We start from the raw sequence: 12,346 nt of genomic DNA on the forward strand, positions 1-12,346 counted from the left end.
GTGAAAATCGTCAAAATCTATGCTGTATAAGCTTTATCTCCTATAGCGCTGCTCTTACTTGTTTTGATGCAGCGTAGGTACCCGTAGAATGCCAGCTTTAGTTTGCAACGGCAGCTCTACTATTGGCATTTATGCAATATTCTTCGTACGAATGTTTATTACTTTGCGCAGCAAATATTGTAAATTAATGTTATTTGAAGCTTTGAGCTGATGAATTAACAATGTATTTATCTGCACTCATACAATATTATCTATAAAAAGCAACGCCTTAGAAGGGTGGCGGTCAAAAGTGAATGAATGTTGTTTTGGTTTTAATATTTACAATGTTTGTCAAGCTACAATTTTTTTTATATTTTTTTTTATAAAAATATGGTTCATTTTTCAACAAAAACTATATAAGTCACAGTTTCAAACATCATACAGAATTTAGAAAAATTCCACAAATTTTTGTCTAAATTTCGAGATTTAACCAGTTTTTTTTTTTAATTTTTTGGGTATGCACTTACTAGGATTATAAAATAAATACTAGTAAAATTAGTGCAAGTTTTGAGCGGCTTAAAAGTTGCACTGATTTTTAATACTTTTTTTTGGTGACGGCGTTTTGCACTTTTTTCCATATAAACATGAATTTTTTGTGGAAGAATATGCGCAAGACCTTTTGCGAAAAAAATAAACAAAACTGAGAAATTTTTCTAAATTCTGTATAAAGTTTGAAATTTATATGTTTTTGTAAGAGCACGAAACATATTTTTATATAAAAAAATAAACAAAAAAATATTATCTTGAAAAATATTGCAATTATTAAAAATTAAACACCATTCATCCATTTTTTAGTTGGTGCATCGTTAGTTTCTTGTGAACAATTGTTCTCTAAAGCGGGAGTCACAATAACATAAAATCGAAAACACCTTTCCAGCAAGCACCTTGAACAACCTTTATATTTAGCAAACGTGCCAATAAATGTATTTTTTAATTAAAATTTAAATTTGATTGCTATATACTATATATAAATTAATTGAAGAGATAACGAACTTAAACCATGTGATTAGCAAAGTAGCGAAATAAACAACAAAGGCAGATTAACTTTAATTATTGATAAACATTGGCATACATACATTTAGTAATTTTCTTTGTAAGATTAGCACACACAAATATTTTTATTGTGTGCCAAATTTTATTTGCGCAAATAATCATTTCTGCAAAACGACAATTTACTGGACTAATCAGTAAGCATCGGTGGTTCAGTGGTAGAATGCTGGCCTGCCTCGCGGGCGGCCCGGGTTCGATTCCCGGCCGATGCAATACTATATTTTTTCCTTATCTTTTCATATTTAATTTCACTACAACATATTTAAAAAAAAATATAAATAAATGAAGGAAGATTCTTTATAAGTATTTGGTAGGCTTATGAGATATGTCACATTATCAAAATATATATTTAAAAACATTGCACTGAATTTAACAACGGTCCTGTGAAAAGAAATGGATTCCAAAAAGAACGAGATAAGTTTTAAGCAAAAAGTAAAGCCGACTCCAATTCTCATATAAACATCCAAGAGTACCGTTCGTTTCTTCGAGATCCAATGATTAGTGTTGGGCCACCTCGGAAGCAACACCTTTCCGATAGAAAAAGAATTACAGAAATCGGTCAACGTGGTCTAAAGTTATGCGGTAACATACATAAAAAAAAAAATATTCCGACGAATTGATAACCTCCTAATTTTTTTTAATTCGGTTAAAAAGTCCATGGCTATTATTATTATTACGAGCCTTGAGCACTGCGACCTCTAGGGTGGTCTATTGTGCGTGGCCCTTCCGTGGGCTTTTTGTTCCATATTTCGAATGGATTAAGTGTTGTACCACCTAGGTGAGCGAGTCTGCGTCTAGCGAGAGCAACACATTCACAAAGGATGTGTTCTGGCGTTTCTTCGTCCATCTCACAGAAGCGACAGACGCTCGTGTCTGAAAGATTCATTTTACTGAGGTGATAACGCAGGGAACAATGTCCCGTGAAGTACCCAGTGAGAGTTCGAAGGTCCTCCCTGCCTAGATTTATGAGCTTTTTTGAAGCTTCTTGTGATGGACAGATGAACCGCTTAGCTTGTCTTTGCCCCGGACATTCATTCCAGTGCCTTTCGAATTTTTTGTCGACCCACTTGTTTATGACCTCCCTTAAGTGGGCTTTGGTGAGCCCGCAGAAGGGTTCCGGGCCATGGAATAGTGTGGTAGCTCCGTGTTTTGCTAGGCGGTCCGCCTGTTTATTGCCGTCATGGCCCTCGTGCCCCGGCACCCAGCCCAGTAATACTGTGTTCTTGCTTCCAAGACCGTTTAGGGTGTTGAGGCAGTCGTACACTGGTTTGGATGTTATTATGTGGGACCTCAGTGCTAGCAAGGCAGCCTGACTGTCCGACATAATGCAGATGTTTTTAGAGGATGTGCCTCTTCTGAGGCATTCTCTGCCACAGATATCGATCGCATGAATCTCTGCTTGGAAAATGGTGGGGTAGCTGCCCATTGGTATCGATCTTTTAAAATTCGGCCCAAATATACCAGCTCCAGTTTTTCCATCTTCAAGTTTTGATCCGTCAGTGTACCAAACTTCAGCACCGGGTTTGGTGTAGGGGTTTCCTGTGCTCCAGGATGCTCGGTCCGCAATAGATACCTTGAAATTCCTAGAAATTACTAGTATCGGAGCTACTGAGTCCCTCATATGCATTATGGGGTCATTTGTGAATTTCATAAGGACCTTCATATGGCCTGTCATGTTTCCGGTTTTTAACTCGGAAGTGTTTAGGATTCTCAGTGCCGAGAGACTGGCCTCCCTCTCTATTAGAATTGGGAAGGGCGGTATGCCTACAAGAGCACTAAGTGCATCAGCAGGACAGGTCCGCATAGCCCCTGTTATACCAATGCACACCATTCGGTGTAGTTTGCTTAGTTTTGCGCTAGCAGTTCCTTGTGTCGCTTTTGTCCATAATCCACAGAAGAGGAGAGAGTACACCCCCTTGAGGGCAACCTCTTGTGGCTGTAATCGATTCTTTCGTGCCTCCCAGCTCCATCCTGATCTTCCTTGTTTTTAGCATAGAAAGCACCCAATTTATTATGATGGGGCTCACTCCCTTGCGTATCAGGGCATCTCTTATTGCCCTGTATGACGTGTTGTCAAAAGCCCCTGAAATGTCAATGAAGGCACAAAGGGCTATGTTCTTAGACTCCAGAGCATTTTCAATGTAAGGCTGTGAATGGCAGTCTCAGTGGACTTGCCTGGTTGATAGGCAAATTGGTTCTTATTCAGTGGTCGTTCCGCTAGGTTGACTTCTCTGATGTGTTGATCCAAGATTTTCTCCATGCCTTTTAGGAGAAAGGAGCTGAGGCTAATTGGTCTGTAGGATGAAGGCATTTGCTCCGGTTTACCTGCCTTCGGTAAAAATACCACCTTAGCCTCTGTCCATCTACTGGGAATGTGACCCAGTAGGAGCGACGCTCTGTATAGTCTGGAGAGGACTGGGGCTATGTAGTTACTTCCTTGTTGGAGTTGACAAGGATAGACTCTTTCTACCGTGGTAAGTTTAGTTGCAATGCTTTGCTCACTACCAGAAGTGCGTGCTGGGACACCCAATTCCGGTAGATAATAGCCCGCTTTGCAGCCCGGGAAGTGAGTGTCTAGCAGAAGTCTGCAAGTCTCTCCCGGATGCTGAGTATAACTACCATCTGGTTTCTTTAGAGTGCCGATCGTATTTTTGTGTTCTCTATTTAGATCTTTTTGAAGGCGTACTGCCTCTGGGAGGCTCTTTATTTCCTCGCAGTGATTTCGCCAGCTAGCTCTTTTGGATTTCCGCAATTCTTTGTTGTAAGAAGTTAGTGCAAGTTTGTACGGATTCCAATCACCCGTATTCTTTGCTCTATTGAATAGTTTGGCATCTCATTTGCTCAAGCTTCTTGCTCCACCAAGGCACATCACGTTTGGATTTTACCTTTCCTTGGGGACAGCTACTATTGAAAGCTATTCCAATGTCTGAATGAAGCTGTTCAGCTTCAGTCTCAAGCTCGTGCGCAGTCGTAATTTGACCACCATGGCTGTTTCCACCTTCTTCCATGATAAAGCGAAAGAATTCCCAGTTCGTTTTTCTGGGATTTCTAAAAACTAGTTCATGCTCAGGAAAGTGGCCAATGTCGAATTCTATGTGCATATGGTCCGACATTGATACCTCCCCTGAGACGCGCCAGTTTGTGACAGACGCTGCCATGTTCTGACTACTTAGAGTAAGATCTAAGACTTCCCCTCTAATAGCGTTCCTGAACGTTGGTTCCTTGCCATGGTTTATAATACTTATATTATAACTACTTATAAATTCAAGGAGGTACTCACCCCTTTTGTTGGTGTCGGTGCTCCCCCAGACAGTGCTATGGGCATTTGCATCACAGCAGAGGATCCAGGGTATACCACTCTGCCGGCAGTGATCAGTAAGCGCCTTTACCTCAGGTGTCTTGCACCCCCCTAGGAGTCGGAATTTTGGCCCATACCGCAACGAGATCTGCCGTAATGAACTGTGAAAGAGGGAGAAACGTTAGTTTGTTACATAATAGCATCGCCGCTCTTGGGCGACAGCTGGCGGCATAGATAATCTTACCGTCCTTTATATTAAGGCCTTTGACGTCACCTCTTAATATCCAGGGTTCCTGGATGAAGGCTACACCTAAGCCTTCGTTTGTGAACCTCCTATGTAAAACATCTGATGCTGCTTTCGCGTGGTGAAGGTTCACTTGGAGACATTTAATGTGCCTCAGATTTGTGGAGTTTTTGGGGTGAGGTGCCATTACTTGCGGTCTTTTCGGCCGCGAGCAGCCACCTTCTTCCCCCTGTTGCCCTTGCCTTTGCGGCTGGAAATAGCCGCTTTGGAGCTGCCATGTAGTGGTGGCCGTTTTGCAGGCTTTGGGGATGCGATGGGTCCGACGCTCTTTTGGGCTTCTTCCAGCACCTGTTGTAGGGTAGGACATGTTGTTGTTGCTGTTTTCGGAGGCGTTGTTAGAGCTTTGTGTGTTACATGTAGCTCTGTGGCAACCTCCGATGACTTCTGCTGCACTTGCGTGTCATTGGGTAGCTGCCTGGGAGCTACGATGACGTCTTTGGAGCAGCAAGGTTGCTCCTCCGAGTTAGGGTATTCGGTTTCGGCAGCATCTTTGTCTACCACGGGCATCGACGGTTTGGCTTTCTCCCTAAGTTTTACTACGCCAAAGCCATAGTTTACCACGTTCCCGCGGTGCTTTAGCGTGTCCGCTGATAGCGGGTCAACTGCAATGGTGATTTCCGCCATTGTTGACCTGCGTACTCGATTCAGAATGCGCCAGTCCGGAATTCTCAGGCCGTCATTCTGTGCCTGAAGCAGACTGAGCGCATCCTCACTGGCAGAGCTGTCCAGCTCCGGGAAGAGTCCCACAAGAATGATGCGGCGAGGTGTTTCTGCCTCCTCGACCACTTTCTCTTCGCCCCCTTCCATGGTGCCAGCTTTGGAACAGTGTTCCGTATCCACCCCGCGGTCGCAGCATCTCTGCAACTGATGGATAGCCATCCCGAGTGGAAGGTGCAACCCTTGAAGATAGGCTTTACAGCGCTAACTGTGTTGCTCCTGACCGCCTTGAGGATGGCATTTTGGATAGCTTTGAGCTCATCCGTTAACCACACTGTGGTTGGATAGTCCTCTGGGACTAAACCCAGCTTCACTCCGCACAGTGCAACCCTAAATGAAACTGGCTCCCCGCGACAATCTGCAGGTGCATGCGGCACAGTTGCCTCACCAGTGGGCACAGTCCCAGCGGGCCTGCCCCCTGCAGATCCCTCACTAGATTTGGCAATTTCTTCGGGGATCGCCTCTGCGGGGTAGAGCTATCAGACCTAGGTCTTTTTTTGAGAGTTTTTTCCCCCTCCGTGGTGGGCCAACGGGTTCTTTGGCTTTTTCTCTAGCCTGCTCATAGCTCATTCCCTTTTCTATGTACCGCTTGAGGCGTTTCCGACCGGCTCCGCTAAGCCGCTCCCGCTCTCGAGCTTGGTGAGATGGGTTGTTCACCGGAGAGGCAAGCAACTTCTGCTCATCCTCCGGCGAGATATCAGATAGCGTTCTGACGGGACTTGCATCCTGTCTCACGCTAGTATCCACCATCTCTACGTCATACGAGGGACTATGCGCCCCCAGTAGTTCTGTAGCGATGGTTTCTGTTTCGACAGAAGTCGAAAGGCCAGCATTGGCCATTGTTTGGAGCTATGCAGCTCCTTCTGGCTTTTGATTTAAGTTGTTGTTACTTTCCATGTGTGTCCCACGAGTATGGGGGAAGGGATGTCAGCTGGGACATAGCCCCCAATATCCCGAGCAAGACTTCTTACAACCAGAGGGCGGCAGGTATCTGGAGGCCACCGTTATAAGACACACTTACGTAGTGCCATTCATCCCTTAAGCACGGTACGGATGACACTCGGAATTACGGGTTTTATCGAGTTGTCCTCTCTAGATCCGCCATATTCAGTAAAAGCAGGGGCACCTCTCGCAGGGTGTGACTCGTCGCCACGTATGGTCGGTATTGAGCCATCCGCTCCTGACTCAGAACATTACAACACGTATGAAGCAATATCAAGAGCCTTGACCCCCCAAGTCCATGGCTAAGAGATTCCCGTTTCTCCATGAGTTCTAGGGATCTTTCGAGAGGGCAATTACTGCACACAAGATAACTATCATCGGTTCGAGCTTTATACAGACCAAATCTGATACATATGTATATACATACTTGTGTAGAAGCTACTAGCTATTGGGCAATCAAAAGAAAGTTGAGACTAAATTTTTAAGTTGTAGTGATTTACTTTTTTCGTTTTTTTAGCATCTACAGTTTTTTGGATCATTTGGCTCGCTCACAACAAGCATCGGTGGTTCAGTGGTAAAATGCTCGCCTGCCACGCGGGCGGCCCGGGTTCGATTCCCGGCCGATGCAAAGGACTTTTTTATTATTATTTTTTACTAAATAGTGAACGATATACGTATGTATTTAAGTAATTATAATTTACTTAATAAAAGAAAGTTACTATCGTGTAGTACATTCTCGTAGACGGCTGGTGTCAAAATTTCAGCCGAATCGGACTCATAGTTTTGTTTTGACCGCGTGTGAAAGCGAGCGTGTCCGCGCAACAAGCACAACCGTGAGACCACTTCAGATCAGTGTTTGATGCTGTCTAAGCGCAATCCAAAGGAGATTCTGTGTCGTTTCGTGACCGTCGACGAAACATGAATCCACTGGTACACACCAGAGACCAAGGAACTGTCGAACGAGTGGACTTGACCCGGCGAACGTGCTCCGAAGAAAGCGAATACTGTCCTAGGGGCCCGAAAGGGGATGGAGACCGTTTCTTAGGATTCACAAGGTGCGATCTACATCGACTACCAGGGGAAGCGCAAAACGGTCGCAGGGCTCTACTATCCCTAATTAATGGACCGGTTCGAAGAAAGAAGTACTCTTCACCATGACAACGCATAGGCCATCGCCATCGCCATCGGCACGGCCAAATTGCTGCCCCCTTCACCGCATTCTCCAGATTTGGCCCCATTCGACTTCTTTTTTGTTTCCAAACTTGAAAAAAGTCACTCGCCGGGCAGAAATTTGAGTCGTATGAGGTGCTAATCGCCGCCACGGAAGTATCATTTGCAGACCTCGAGAAAACGTACTTTTCAGACGGCTTAAAGAAGTTGCAGCATCGCCGTCGTGTCAAGTGTATCGAGCGAAAAGAAGAAAATTTGTCCATAATTTTCGTTTTCCTTTTGTAGTCGAAGTACTTATCGGACCGCCTCCGTAGTATTAAACAAGCCTTTCCCTAAATTCAGTGATGGTATCTCCGAGAAAAAAATAACGGCTGGAGAGAAGCACACGAAATTCGCTGATTAAGTTTGTGTCACAATTTTCGAGGTCGTCTGTTTTCAATACTAGTACACTATTAACATTTGGTAATTGATAGGAACAGAGTTGCATTTAAAGGTTAGGTTATGTAAGGGTAGGTAAGGCGGCAGCCCCGCATAACCGGAGCTCACTTAAACTATGTGAGATTTTTCTTTGTGATACCACAATTCTGAAAGGCCCCCTAAACTATATCGACAAAACGCTCCGAGCCGATTATGTATTTACAAATTCGGCTAATCTCAATGCCCCAGAGCTCCTCGGGGCTATTTAGAAAGGGAGAGCCAAAGAACTTCAGCGGTAGCCTCGCAAACGCTGGGCACTTAAGAAGGTAGTGTTGGGATGATTTCATCCGACCTCCTCCAGGCAACTGTTACATAAGGGGTCCGGTAGAATTTTCAGCCTTTCTGCGTGAATACCGATAGGACAGTGACCCGTTAAAACCACCAGAAGTAAGAGCTGTGGAGTGCTCTCAACCGCCCCCGGTCCACCCTCGGCCAAAAGGACGCTAAGCTGGCATGAGGCCCATCTATACAAGAGTGTAGCACAAGCGATCAATGGCAGATCGTCAGCCATACAGTTCCCCTCAATGTCGCTGTGACCCGGAACACAAATAAGCCTAATGCAAAAGTATTCCGACGCGAAAGAGAGAGTAGACCCTGCCGTCCATTTCGATCCATCCGTAAAGAACTTCACCACATCCCTCCTCCAAGAGTCTCGCCCGGCCTACTCCCCCTTGAGGGCAAGTGGACACAGAAGAAGATCCCACCAGACTAGGACGCCGGGTAGCGCCTGCTTGGCTTGCATGGTGCGCAGGGGCACCCCGCAGGGACGTGTTCTCACCTTTACTCATTAAAAGGTACTCCGCGGAAAATTCTAAAAGCCGCTGACTTATCAAACTGCTATTTTGACTAAAATATGAGTTCTATTATAAAAATGTGTTAATCACTGCAGACAAAAAGTCAGTTCCAGGTGGCATCACTTATTCGCTCAATTTAACTTGCAATAACATTACTCACGCTTGTAGACCATTTAAAATATTTTCCAGTATATAAACTTACCTGCAATGAAACAAAAACAGAGAAAATGATTAATCGCAACCCATTTAAATGTTATTTAAAAATAATTGAAAAGTTAAAGAGGGGAGGCATAAAAGAGTCAATCACTCGCCACATTGCGCCAACGCGACGACTCACAGTGCCACCAGAAAAAACAATTTTTTTAATCAAAATTTCACAAAATGGTAAATTTTAATTGAAATAATAAAAAATATATATGTAAAAATATAGTGTTTTTTATTATTCAGGTTCTTAGCTTTCATTGCTCATTTTTTTTTCACTTTTTGAAGTAAGGCATTTTTTGCTAGTGCATAAAATCATTATTTCATTTTTTGTCAGTGCCATCAGATCTACACGATTCGTTTTATTTTCAAAAATGAAGTGTTAGACCCGTGGTAGTGCTTGACCCGTGGACAAAAGAAATTTATTTTATTCAAAGAGTCAAAAAATTAAATTCAAATTTTTTAATAAGTTAAACTAATTATTAAGAGTTGGGTTTCAATCAAAATGTGTGTGAAAAGGGTTTATTTCTTAACTACATGTAGAGGGTTGCCACCTGTTTAAAAAACCAATTCCATTTGAATTTAAGGTATTAGGTAATTGAAATAGGTAGGTATCACCATTTTGGAGTCAGACCAAAGAGGCTTAATAAGGTTTTAGCTTGCAAATATTACGAAGAGGGTTGCCACCGGTTTGTGAAGTCAAATTTAGTTAAAATAAAATAATATTTGCTTCAAACAAAAGGTTTTCGACATCGTATTTGTCATTTTATTACAAATACATGCATTGTCAATCAGTTATTTGTTCTGATTACGTTCTTTTTAAATTACTGGACTCTTAAATTAAATCACAAATATTTTTACTCTTCACTTATTTCTTGCTAAATATGTCAAATTTTTTCTTTTGTCTGATTGACATACATATTTCAGTTACCTTATTTTATTCCCTTAATTGAAATGAATTTGATTTTTTTAAATGTGGCAACCCTTCTACGTGTCGTTTAAAAGTAAACCATTTTAATTGCTACCCATATTGTAATATCTAATTCATTTAACTTATTAAATAATTTTAACGAAATTTGTACAGATGGCAGCCTCTTTCAAAAAAAATAAAACTTTATTGCACATCTACAGGCCCTGCCATTTGACACCTTTCTATCGAAAATAGAGCGAACTATATGTACATTAGGGTGGTCCAAAAATGCATGTGAAAGAGTAAAGTCGGAATTTTTATACTCTCACCCCCTAGGATTCTTCTATACCAAAATAAATATACCATTATTTTTTTATTTTAAAATCAAAAAATATTTAGAGGTCGCTGAAAGCGTCCAAACTTTTCTATTGAATTTTATATGGGGAAAAAACAACTTTTCGTAGAAATGGTATAGAATAGTTAAAAATCAACATTTTTCTACCAGAAAACTCTGTTTGTCTGCAGAACACTCCCAATGATAATACCCAATTGTTTATTTAATCATTTTTTCATTGCAACCATAATTTATAGTCCGCCAAAAACACACAAATACCCCGAAAAATGCAATGGGGCATCCAATAAAAAAATCGTTAGCATTATTATTCGAAGCCTTCTGAAGAGAACCAGAGTTTTCCGATCGAAAAATATTGACTTTCAAGAATTCTATACCATTTCTACGAAAAAATTAATTTTTCCCATATACAAAAATAAACGCGCTTGAGCGCTTTTTGCGACCTATAAATATTTTTTGATTTCAAAATAAAAAAAATGGGTGTATACTCCATCGATAATTCTATTTTTGCCTACATTTTATATGGAAGGAAAGTACTGTGCGGCTGTTTAAAATACTTTTAAGAAATTATCAAATTAAATTAAAAACCTTTTGACATTAATCTCAATAGTACTCCTTAGGAGTCAGGTTTTGTCTGCGGAATGGCGCTATCAGCAGCGCGAAAAAGAAGAAGCTCCACCACTGCAGTGGCAGTAGGCAATCAGTCGTTTTAAGGCTTTCGTGACATTGCACGCGAATATATACATATGTATGTACAAACAAACAAACTTACATGCATACATACTTACATGTGTAAAGAGATATAAGCGAGCGTGTGTAACGCAAAGAACCTGTTCGCTTGTCTTGAAATGTCTTACCACATGTACTTGCCACACTCCCGTGCAGCAAACACTTGATTACAGCAGCAACACAGAAGGATGCTGTGAGGCCGCGGCCGCCACGCAATGCCACAAGTAACGCTCCAGAGCTAAGCGCCACCTGAATTAATTGTAAGCACGGCAAAACAAGTCCAAACAGTGCAAAAGAAAAAAAACAACAAAAATAAATATAAATAAAATTGTGGCAAAACATTGCAAAGAGAGGAAGCAGAAATCTTCCAGGCAGCCGTATGCGAGGCGAACCAAATAGCAATCATCATGAGAGCCGAACGGCAAAGCCAACAAGCGCGCAGACAAACGATTCAAATTAAGCCAAGCAATGGCAATGGCGTTGGCAATGTTGCAACATGCAGCAGGCGCATACAATCACAAAATGTGCAAAACAATACACGAATTCACACTGAATCCTGGGCACTGTGCCACATTTTCGAAGATCGTTGGTCTTAACAAACGTCTGCTTGCTTGTTGCGAGTTACTGTTGTTGTTGTAGGAGGATACAGGTTTCACAGTCGATCGGTCGTTGGAGCAGTTAGCTTTTTGTTGTTGTTGTTGTTAATATATGCTGCTGTGGGGAGGGTGGTCGCAATGCAACTTAAGTGCAAGGGAAGAGCAGGGAAGGGAAAGAGGAGCAGCAGACGGACAACGTGTCGCCACTTCGTCGCCTGTCTGGGGCGCGTTCCTTGCCAACACGTTGTAAAAATGTAAGTGGCGTGCCCCAAGGCGGAATACATTTTGAGTGCAGCTACACACAAGGAGCTACATACATACATGCATACATACATATATGTATACATAAAATTGTACCAAGTTTATATGTACGTATGTAGGTAGGTATGCCTTGCGCTCATCAGCTATGCCAGCCAGCAACCATCTCTCCTCGAGGAGTGTGTGTCACTGCTGTGTGGCAAGATAAGCGTGCGCGCGCCGCACTAATTAAAAAAAAGAAGAAAGCTATGTTAGTGTTAAAATTTTGTGACTTTTAATTAAAATGCTGTCGAATTTCGACTTCCGTCGCTTTCGAGACGCGCATGCGCGGTGACGAAGAAAACAAAAAAACGAAGCACAAGAAGTTGAAGAAAGGCGATTGAGGAGAGTGCGTGTGATGAGGAAAGTGCGGAGCAAGCACCAGTCAAAGAAATGTGGCGAATGAGTGAAATATTTTCGAGTAGCGATTCGGATTTGGAAACGTCACCAAACACAAAACAAAAAAAAAA

At 42.4% G+C, this 12,346-nt stretch overlaps 1 protein-coding gene and 1 non-coding gene across 2 annotated transcripts in view; one reads left to right on the top strand and one right to left on the bottom strand.

Annotated features, from left to right (window-relative positions):
* The window catches only part of LOC118740683 (bone morphogenetic protein receptor type-1B-like), a 740,115-nt gene that overhangs the window by 652,485 nt on the left and 75,284 nt on the right, over window positions 1-12,346 (bottom strand). The window lies entirely within an intron of this gene.
* Window positions 6,908-6,978, top strand: Trnag-gcc. The gene has a single exon. It is a non-coding gene; the product is annotated as a tRNA-Gly (tRNA).

This window comes from Rhagoletis pomonella, unplaced genomic scaffold (genome assembly GCF_013731165.1).
Source record: "Rhagoletis pomonella isolate Grant_MI unplaced genomic scaffold, Rhpom_1.0 Rhpom_scaffold_00006, whole genome shotgun sequence".
NCBI classification, from domain to species: domain Eukaryota; kingdom Metazoa; phylum Arthropoda; class Insecta; order Diptera; family Tephritidae; genus Rhagoletis; species Rhagoletis pomonella.